The sequence below is a fragment of the Callospermophilus lateralis genome, chromosome 1, assembly GCF_048772815.1.
Source record: "Callospermophilus lateralis isolate mCalLat2 chromosome 1, mCalLat2.hap1, whole genome shotgun sequence".
NCBI lineage: Eukaryota > Metazoa > Chordata > Mammalia > Rodentia > Sciuridae > Callospermophilus > Callospermophilus lateralis.
Window position 1 is genome coordinate 142,067,790 of NC_135305.1, and position 11,476 is coordinate 142,079,265.

At 39.9% G+C, this 11,476-nt stretch overlaps 1 pseudogene; it reads left to right on the forward strand.

The window, feature by feature from the left end:
• The first annotated feature begins 8,918 nt into the window (after nucleotides 1-8,918).
• Nucleotides 8,919-10,003, forward strand: LOC143399185 (KH domain-containing RNA-binding protein QKI-like; annotated as a pseudogene).
• Nucleotides 10,004-11,476: the final 1,473 nt, after the last annotated feature.

The window sequence follows — 11,476 nt, forward strand, 5'->3', positions numbered from 1 at the left end:
CCAGATGTTGGTCCTTCTTATGCATCTCTGTGTTGCTGTATTTGCTCATTAGAATGATTTCTCAGTGGAAATGTATTGTGTGATGCTGCTGCTCTGCAACTTGGTGACTGAGAATATAGCTGTGCAGTTTGTACTGGTAGCTTGGGTTTTTGTTCAGGTTGAACATGATAGCTTGGTGAATCTTACTGTTCTGGAGACCTCAGATGTACCCCTTCTTGTTCTTTTCAGAATTCTCATTTTAAAAAAAGAAAGCTGATGCATCTCATAAGACCCCAAACATTTCTGTAGTGCTCAGTCCTGTCTGCCTGAGAAACAGGGGCTCACTGATATTCAAATTACTCAGGAATCTCTTCAGATGATCTCCGTCGATGTCAAGATCATCATCTGCTTCTAGATCACTGTCCAAACAGTGCTCATGCATATACTTGAGTATCATAAAATTCTTCTGGGGTGGGTATGTGCCATCCACACCACATAGTGGCACAACTGGAAATGGTACAGATGGTACAGACACATAGTAGAGAAAAACTCTACTTTCTCAGAAATTATCTAAGTCCATGTTCTGAAGGCGACCACAGCAGGAGTCTGTAGTATTTCTGGGTGGTCATGACTTCCACAAAGAGAAATTTCCTATCATGTGAGGCTGCCAACTGGGCCAAGCCCTCGTGGCTATAGCTGTTCCCCACAGACATCTTCTTGTGCCCTGTAGACCTGAGATCCTTTTGCCACCACCAGCAGTCCCCCAGGCTGCTGCAGCACCACTGACCTACTGGTTTCAGCTCTGAAGCACAGGGCAAGATGAGCCTATGAGGCCAGTACAAAGCCCAGCAGGAGCCAGATCTGAGGCAACAAGCAAAGTCAGGCTTGCCAACTTGCCAGAGCCACGCCCATGCCACTCTGCCTGCAGGGCTGCTTTCACTGCCTATGTTCAGGAGCCTGCCCACCATAGCTCCCAGCTGCAGAGACTGGTTGTCCTCATGTCAGGAAGTCTGGTCCTAGCTGCTCAGTGGGTGCCTATGGTCATCCATGCCCATGGTGTCCCTGGAGCTGACAGAAGGCCTGGTGCTGAAGCTTCATTATGCACACCCACCCCGCACCACTGTTACCTGCTCTTTTAAAAGGGGAACATTCCCTTCACATGCAAGCTGTATCTCCTGAGCAAGGCTGCCATGACTGTTCTCATATTGGCACAGAAGTGTGAGGGCAGTGCAAAGGCAATTGCAATGGCACCTGTTCAGAGATCTGGTCCTGCCTGATGGCACCCTGGCAGGCTCCACCCCTGTTTTCCTTGTGGCCTAGACTGCTGCTGCTGGTGCACATCCTTGGAAATGACTCTTCATTGCTCATTTATATATTTTGAGTTCATTTTTGTTGAAATAATGATCTAGTTTTATTCTTCTACATATTCCACCATGACCTTCTACCATGCTGTTTCTGTGATAGATTCAGAAGCTCATGGAGACCTGTGAAGATACAAGCCAAAAATTAATCTGCCCTCCACTAACTTGTTCCTGTCAGGTATAATGGTTACAGTGAAATAGAGATGCCCACCACAAATGGGACAGTTACAGAGCACATTTGGTTCTGGTAGTCCTGCCCAGCATGCAATACTGAGGGGAGTCCTAAGACTTAAGAAAGGTAATAGTTGGAAACTTGAGAATCTGAAGAATTAATATCTATGCTAAAGGTACTTAAATAGTTGAACATAAATCCTAACAATGATATAGTTTTGTATTTTAGTTTCTAACATATTACCATGTGAATTAAAGACTGGAGAAAAAAGTTCATAGTTTGAATCAATAATGGAAATGAACACAAAAATTTCAGTATGCACATCAGACTTGTGACAACAGCATCATAAACAAGAAGAACAGATGAGGATAGGAGGAGAGGGACCATGGTAATAGAACTCAGGCAGCATCATTTCAAACTACATTGGTATTGATGTAAAGCACATAGAAACCACTATGAAAATAAATTTCAAATATAGGTGAAAGAATATGAAAGGTAACCAAAGTGGTATGATGGGAAAAAAATAAACCAATCACAATGGAATATGCTAGAGGAGCAGTGAGGAACATAAAAAAGTATAAAACACATGTAGAAATCAGCACATTGGCAGAAGTCTGTCATTATCTGTGATGACTTAGATGGAACACATGAGTCTTGGTTTCTCAATATCTAAGAAGCCTGCATCCACACAAAGTTTCACACAATTTCTCTACACTATTGCATGTGGGGATGTAGGCTTGGGATTGATGGATTCTCTTCTAACAGAAACAAAGCACTTGGTAATAGGAACGTGACCTGCCATGACTCCTCATGCACTGTCAATGCCACCAATCTGCGACACAGGACAGGGTATGTTTTGGGACAAGTGGCATGGAGTGAGGCTGGACATACTGACAATAGGTTCTCCAGTGACAGAAGATTTGGGGTCCTCAGGAGGGGGGCTGCTACTCTGTGAATCCTCAACCAGCAAGTGTCAGTGGAAGGGCATTCAGAGGAAGCCAGGAGAGAAGCTGGGGTTGCATAGGCAGAGTTCAGGAGTGAGGCCAGCCCTGGGGGTGAACAGGAGGAGTCCAACTTCAGTCCATGAATGCACATCAGAAGAGTTTAAACTGTGTCTGGGGTTGCAGTGACCACATTCTTAGGGCCAGACTAACACAGGGTCACCCCCATGACACTGGCAAGAGCCAAGGCACAAAGAGGACCTCACCTGGAAAATGCACTGAAGGAGGCTCATTTTATGTGTAAGCATGGCAGACCACACTGGTTGAATTTCCTTAGGGAGAACTCACTCAGGTTCAGATGCTGTAGGAGGGAGCACAGTGTGAGAAAATGGGGCTCCTCAGGTCTATTTCCTTCTCCCAGCATGACTGCATGTGCCTCCTGCTAATCTCAGGGGACTATTTATCACTCTCCTGGAGTCAACCCTGGGAAGACTTCTCTATCCTAGGGTATTTAAAAAATGGCTGCAAAGTCCTCTCTGGCATTTCCTCCCACCTTCAGCCATACATACCTTTCCTCAGGAAGAATTTCCTATGTGGTCTTGCATAGGGAAGGGGGCACTTGTTCACTTCGCCCTGCATGAAGAATGGACAGGATTCCTGAGGAGAATCTCAGAGTGACACTGACTCTCAGCTACCTCAGTTCAGACCCCTGAAGCCTTGGTTCAGAGGCAGGATTCTCCCTGCTTGAGGAATCCTTTACAACTCTTTTTTCAGAGTTCAGCCCTGGAAACTGTGACACTGATGAACTTCACAGACAATAAGGGACCTAAATTTGTTTTGTCCATCAGGTCTGGATGGTGGTGATTTTAAACATGCCAAATAAAGCATGGATTATTAAAAAAATAAGAATAAATGTGGCTATTTATGGTACAATTCAGAATGAAGTATGTCAAGCACAATGTTTGAGACTAAAATTGGTGGTAATTCCATAAAATGATCAAGTAAACAATGTATAACGTGTGAAATGCATAAAAGCATGTCAACAGTAAGAGGAACATTAAATGAAATGCCAAAGATGAAACCAAAGTCTACCTGGGAGCTACTGAGAGAACTATGAAGAATGTGAGGGCCCATGGTGACCTTATGCTGAGTCACTTGTCATCAGTCGTCTCTCAGCAAGGAGCCATCCTGCCTATGGATAGGAACAGGAAAGGGCAACAGCCCATCTGAACTAGACCCAGATTAAAACAAAACAAAACAAAAAAATAGCTTGTAGAATTGGAAGACTGGTAAACTGGTCAACACCTGGAAAGTGACTATAACCAGAGGTCACAGGAGCAAGGATGATATTTTGCCCAAAGCAGCTTGAAGAAATTTGAATGCTGAACCTCCACCTCCTGTCTCTTCTTTTGCCCCACAGCTGATTTGAGTGGCTTCCTATTAATAGTATTCCCAGAGGATTCATAATTTGAATGTTGACCAAACACACACTTACCCCAAAAATCTTGAGATGAATCAGAGTGGTCTCAGAGATCCCAGCTGTGCCATGCATTTGAGGACAGAAATCAATTAAGGGAGATGTCCCACAAAAGCATTCAGGGACTAATCAGTGATTAATCCAATGATATAGGTGGTAACTATATACAGGTAGACTGTGGCTGAATGACGTTGTCACTGGGGATGAGATTTTGAGGTTTCTATTTTGTTCCTGATCTCTCTGAGAGACTGAAGTCTCTCTACTTCCTCATTGTCATGATTCAAGATGCTTCTTTTCTCTATGTCATTAGGCCATGATATTCTGCCTCAGTTTAGAAACAGAGCAATCAAGATGGCCGTATATGGGCTGTGGATGTGGCTCGGGCAGTGGCGCGCTTGCCTGGCATACGTGAGGCCCGGGTTCGATCCTTGGTACCACATATAGACGAGGATGTTGTTTCCGCCGAGAACTGGAAAATGAATGTTAAAAAAAAATTCTCTCTCTCTCTCTCTCTCTCTCTCTCTCTCTCTCTCTCTCACACACACACACACACACACACACACACACACTCTCTCTCTCTCTCTCTCTCTCTCTTTAAAAAAGAAAGATGGCCATATATAAACAGACAAATCTCAAAGTCTGAGTCCAAAAAAAATTCTTCCACTAATTTGTTCTTGTCAGATTTTCATCACAGCAACAACAACATATCTGACTAATCATGGACCAGGAAGGCCATTCTATACTCAGAAAGCTGCTCTAGGCTGCTAAATTCCATGGTAAATATCCTGATGTCCCATCTAGTGCCACTCTTTCCTTGCATTTGGTAAAATGAAAATCGAGCCAGATGTCCTAGTTATTCTAGGTTATGAAAGAGTTGAAGCATCAGAACCATGCTGAAGGTGAATCCAAGGACACATGAACAACCTGACTCCTCCTCTCTACGTAGTGGCCCAACAGATACACATAGGAGGGCACGAGTCACAAGATTGAAGGGATTCAATTATAGCCTCCATAGCTTATACAACAGAAAGCATTTCTCCTAATGCCAGAAATATACATGTGATCAATTTTGAGAAATACACTAAAGCTATCACATTTTTAACTAAAAATGGCACCATATTCTACCTGTGTCAACCAAAACTCATTGCCACTTCCATGATCGCTCAGTCTCCACCTGAAGATAATTATGATATCCAGACTACATGTAATGAGATGATCCATAAAACAGCCACCACCCCAAAAATGTTCATCTTTTCCAAGCAAGAGAATACAATACACTTGAACATACCTCAAGTATGTTCATTTTCCCCCACCTATGATATCCTGTAAATTAAATATTGAAATAAAATGTTAACTATTTTTTTTCCTTTTGAACTAGGGATTGAACTCAGGTGCACTAGACTACTGAGTCACATCCCCAGGCTATCTTGTGTTTTATTTAGAGACAGGGTCTCACTGAATAGCTTAGTGCCTTGCTTTTCATGAGTCTTCTATGATCTCATGATCCTGCTGCATCAGTCTCCTGAGCAGCGGGGATTATAGGCATGTTACACTGGGCTTCGATAGTTATGTATTTTTAACACACAATGTTAGATGACACTAGAATTAGACAGAGGAAGAAAACATATTCAAATATATTCACATTGAAATAAATATTTTTCCAGAGAATTCAAATTCCTGTGATCATCATTGGTAATTTCTCACTTCCCTATTCTAATTCCCTTGACCACCAAAAAATGCTTTGGCTAGTGTTGATCTCTAGCTAGTAGTGCCAGGTGGAATGCACAAATCATCACTCCAGACAACATAGGTGCACTAATAGCCCTGCTGAAGTGGATTGTGTTGGTATTCTGACCATAACTGAAGTACAAGGAAGTATGAGAGAACATGCTTCTTTCCATGCATTGCCTCCTTATTTTGAGTCAGCAGTGGCAACCAAATTCCCCTGATTATCAGGACCAATTATGACCCAATAGCCCCAACTTGGTCGAATGTTCCTTGTCATGAGTACCAAAAGGGAGGCTTGGACACAGGTTACAGCAGTCATTCTTGTGTCCTGTGTTTGGAACTAAGTCCTCTGCACTAGACCAATATAGGGTTGAATTACTAAAATGGGAAGCAAACATTTTACTAGTGAGTCACTAGTGTGTGGAGTCACCCCCAGTCCCAGGCCCTCATTCCAGCTCCAGGTGTCCTGCCTATGCCACAAACATCACCATGTATTGTATATGTGTGTAACCACCTAACAAGATTCATCTTTGACTTCTCAAAAGCCAGTCAACCTTTTTGTCAGACCTGGTGTTTTAGGATGTTGGGGAAATGTAAGAGTAATTATGGTAGGAATATGGCTGATTGCTCCCCTTTATTGGCTGTGACATAAGCATTGTGCTCAGAAGCCCCATGTTGAATACCACAATGATGGTTAAGGTGTTTACTAAGTTCATGGATAACAGTTTTGGCAAAAGCACTGCAGGTAATGAAAACAAGCTCCCTCAAGGATAAATGCATATTTCACTGAGAACTAATGTCAGTCTGCCATGATGAAAGGTCTAGTGTCATCAATCTGCTCTGAGATACCCGGCTGCTTCCCATAGTAAATAACCTCATATTAGAACACAGGTTTGGAATCCGCTGTTGTCACCTGGCAGTCGCCTCTGTGAGTGAAAAATGTTGTCATGACCACAAGAATAATCTCTCTTTATGAAAGCATGGACATTTTGTTCATGAACTGCTTGGGAAAACATATTTGTGTCTAGGGAAGGAAGTCACTTGAGACACACCAATTGAATTAAGATCCACTTTATCATCAGGATAATTTCCTTCTGATGACACTCTTTGGTTATTATTACCTGGCACCAAAATATCTTCATGATTTTGCAAACACATTATTTATTTTCTTTATAGTAAAACTTTGATGATGAAAACAGGCACTTAAAATCAACATTGCATTTCTTTGAACATAAATGTGAAAATAGCAGAAGCTTATAACATTGAACAGTTAAAAGATTGCTTTTTTATATCCCCTATTAGATTATTTGCATACCTTCTATCTCTATATATGAATAAACAACCAGTGTAACTCTGCATCATATATAACCACAACAATGGTAAATTATATTCTCTCTCTCTCTCTCTCTCTCTCTCTCTCTTTCTCTCTCTCTCTCTCTCTATATATATATATATATATATATCCAAAACCACTCTATTGTCATGTATATCTAAAAAAAAGAAAGAAAAACTTTAAACAATTATACTATATAGATTTAGAAGTGTTGTGTTTGTATACTATTTAAGTTATGGACTTTCATAAGATAGTTTTTCAAAGAGTAGTTTTGAAACAAACATCCATTTTCTTCAAAGTGGAATTTATTCTAATAAACACAAATTAAATTTACATATCAGGCTGTAAATATAAAAGGGCAAATATTATTTCTGTTAACAACTTAGTTTTTAGAAAATTACCAATCATGCTTTGGTTAGTTTGTTAAGTCATTCTACCTTAAAAAATGTAAATGAGAAAATAGAAAACAGATCAAATATTTCTGAGAAAATTTTACTGTTCTAATTCACATGTAACATAAATATATAAAGCCTATTTCAAAGAAATGACATGAGAAAAAGAATATAAATTATATCATAAATAATTGTTCATCTAATCTTTTAGAAATGATACTTCTTGATATAGTGGGTTATTTTAATTTGGTTAGGTTTGCATAATCAGCTTTCACTGTATTACTATTAGACATTGTTGGACTGGAGTCCTCAGATAGCAGTAGTGTCACACTCACCTTGTACCGAAAGCCTCATCTCCTCCCATGGGACACACATTGGACTCCTGGGATAGTGTCTGGTACTGGAAAGTTGGAAACATGGGACCTTTACCATGTGCCCATGCAGAGTACTGGGGGTGAACCCTGCTCTTGCTCCTTCCCAGATGCAAATTTTCCAAGATGTTAGCCTCCTTGTCCTTCTGAATGGAAAATCACACAGGTCTGGCCTCATGTCGAAGTGATGACTGATGTTGTTTTCTACCTACAAGCAAAAGGATTTGCACCATGAGCTGTTCTTCAAAAGATGTGTAATTCTTTGCAGCGTGTGACAGGACTGTTCCCAAATCCCCATGGTCTACATTGATATTCTCCTAGAGAGATTGCCCTAAGCAGCAGAATTTGTCTCCTATCACCAAGTCCTCTATTAGCATACATCTAGGGGATAAGACTGTTCTTCCAGCTAGGCCACCATAAGCAGTGGCATATGTCACTTTGTCTCCACTTACTGGAGTACATACACCTTCCTCAATTTCACTGAAGCTTATATACAAGCCAGCCTCCACGAGCCTCAGCTCTGGGAGCCAGAGCAGGAGCCAGTGCAGAGAGGCACACTGGGTCCCCAGTAGACAGTGCCCAGTTATTACCCCTGCCATTCCTCCTCTCTGGTGTTGGTGCCAAGGAATTGGGGAAGTGATCTGTGGAGCCTGGCAGGGGAAATGAAAATCCCAGAAAACCTGAAGCAGGTAGTGAAGGACAAAAGCTCTTGAGCATCCTTTCTAAATTCTGCAGGATCTTCAACCACCTCTAGTTACTGCCAGAGGAATAAATTAGCAGAGTACCATCTGCTAATGTACACACATTAAATGGCAGTACAAAAAAGAAGAGGTGTGCAAAATTACTTGATTATGTGGGGACTATTGTTCAGTTACAATAGAAACTAAATGTGCTGTAAGAGAATATTCTGATTTTTATGACTGCAAATAGGTTTGACCACTTGAGAAAGCAGATTGGCGATTCCTTAGAAAACTTTTAATGGAACCACCATTTGACCCAGCATTCCCACTCTTAGGTGAATAGGCCAAAGATTTAAAATCACACCATAGTAATGCAGTGACATTAGTGTTCATAGCAGCTGAATTCCCAGTAGATAAACTGTGGAAACAATCTAGATGCCCTTCAATATTTGAATATAGAAACAAACTGTGGTACATATGCAGAATGCAATATTATTCAACCTTAAAGAAGAATGAAATTACAGCATTGACAGGTAAGTGGACAGAGTTGGAGAATATCATGGAACAAAATAAATCAACCCCCAAAATCCAAAGGCCAAATATATTCTCTGATAAGTGGAGCAGGTCCATAATAACCTGGGGGAGAGTCAAGGGAAGAATGAGAAATTTTGGATTGAGCAGAGAAGAAGAGGTGGAGTGGAGAATGTGTGGGAGTGAGATGGTGGAATGAGAAAGACATTACTACCCTTTTTATGGTATGATTTAATGAATGGAGTGACTCTTCATCATCTAAAACCAGATAAATAAAAAGCTGTGCTCTATTTGTGTAAAAAATTCAAAAACTTCAAATATCTAGATTTTAATTTTCTTGATAGTATCTTTGGCCCCAGAGGATTTACCAATACAGAGCTTGAGGAAGAAACTGTAGGTAAAACAATGGCCTGAGGCAAAGACTCATTAAATATAAAGAGGAGGAGCAAAATAGAGCAACTGAATTGGGAGCATATACATGAAGATTCAGATGTACTAATCACTGTGGAAGGTTCTCAGAATAGATCAAAATAAAACTATAGAGGGCCACTGAAGAATTGAGGCAAATACTGGTACCTGCAGCAGAAAGATAAAAATGTTCAAACTGAGTTAAAATTATAGAACCTTTATTTTAATCCATCCAATAAAATTGTGAGAACAAGGTACATCCATGATGTGTCACTGTATTGGGCAAACTGAAGAAGATGCAGCTGATGAAGCTTCTGATTCTGAATGACACCTGCAGCGATGCCAACATTAAATCACCAGCCCTTGCCTTTTCTCTTGTGGCAACAGCCCAGGCTGCTCCTACAATCATAACTGGGGCTACACGTTTTCTCTCACCAGTGACCCTACTGCAATGCCTTTGATCCAACAATTACAGACATCTGTCATGCCAAAAGGAATTTCTCACATTCCTGCTGCAATTGTCCCTCCAGGGCTAGAGGCTGGATTGATCTACACACCCTACAAATACCTTACACGTTGGCACCAACCACTTCAGTGCTTGAGTACCCTATTAAACCCAATGGTGTGTGAGGTGCAGTGACTACTAAAGTTTGAAGGCCCAATATGTGTGTCCATCCTTTCCAAAAAAATTGTGAATGAAGGTAGAGCTGATACTGGTAACTAATCTATGAACTTCTGGTCTCTGAACTCTTTGCCCAGTAATGACATGACTATGTCTACCTACTGATCACTTAAGTGGTTATTGATTTTGCTTTCCTGTGGTCATTGCAGCAGGCTGAGGGACTTGTCTGTTCATTAATCTTACAATCTAGACAAACAAAAGATAAATAAAATGTTGTCTTCAGCTCAGCTTTTTCTCTCCCAACTCCATCCCTGTGTGGATGAAAGGGGTTCTAGAACCTGCACTGAATAGTCGTAAAATATTTGGTCCCAAATCATCCCATAGCACTGATCATCTTTCAATGTGTTACTCCAAGATTAATTTACATTTTCATTTAATATGCCACTGCTCTGTTTGTTTTTTGTTACACATGCAATTGTTTTGATTTATTTATAATACACACTGTGCCATTATGATTTTCGTTTTGTTTTGTTGGTTGAATAACTTGTAATACTCAAACACTTGAGGTGACAGTGAAAAATTACACTATAATTTCTTTCAGCTTTATTTCAAATATATTTAACCTGAATATTTTGGATGTTTATCAAAGGTCTTTTATGGGGAAAATAAATTTATAAAATAATAGATGTTGGCTCTGAACAAATTTTGAAAACTTAGTTGACAAAATATTGGATCAATGAAAAAGAAACATGAAATTTGAAATCTGAGTGCCTTGGTACTCAGTATTACCATTTTTTTCTTACATTTTTTTAGTTATCACTGGACCTTTATTTTATTTATTTATATGTGGTGCTGAGAATTGAACCCAGTGCCTCACATAGGCTACTTGAGTGCTCTACCATTGAGCTACATCCCCAACCCATCATTCTTTTTTTAAAAATATTTTTAGTTGCAGATGGACACAATGCCTTTATATTATTTATTATATGTGCTTAGGATCAAACCCATGACCTCACATGTGTGAATTAAGTACTCTAATATTTAGCTACAACCCCAGTCCCTGTATTATCATTCTTTATTGAATTTATTTCTTTTTTAAAGTATATATTTTAAGATGTAGTTTTTACAATTTTATGTAATTTTAGCATGTTCAGATTGAAGTGATGCTTGTATGTTACCATAGAGCAGACATTTATATTTTGACTAGAGTTTATTATTATCTTAATAGTTTTCATGCTCTCTCTATATAGCAACCAACCTATTTCCAATGAGAAACATGTCAGTTAATGTACTTAATGCCATTGGTACAAGTTTATAATGTATGTTTTCAACTTGTTTTATATGTATGTGGTTTACAAAGAAAAAAAAACTTCTTGATTGAGAAAAGGATACAAACTGTAAAACCACAATTTTCATAAATGAAAATTGCCAAGTGTTTCCCAGCCCTTTCTTATATTGGGTGTCTTGACTGGAGATTTATT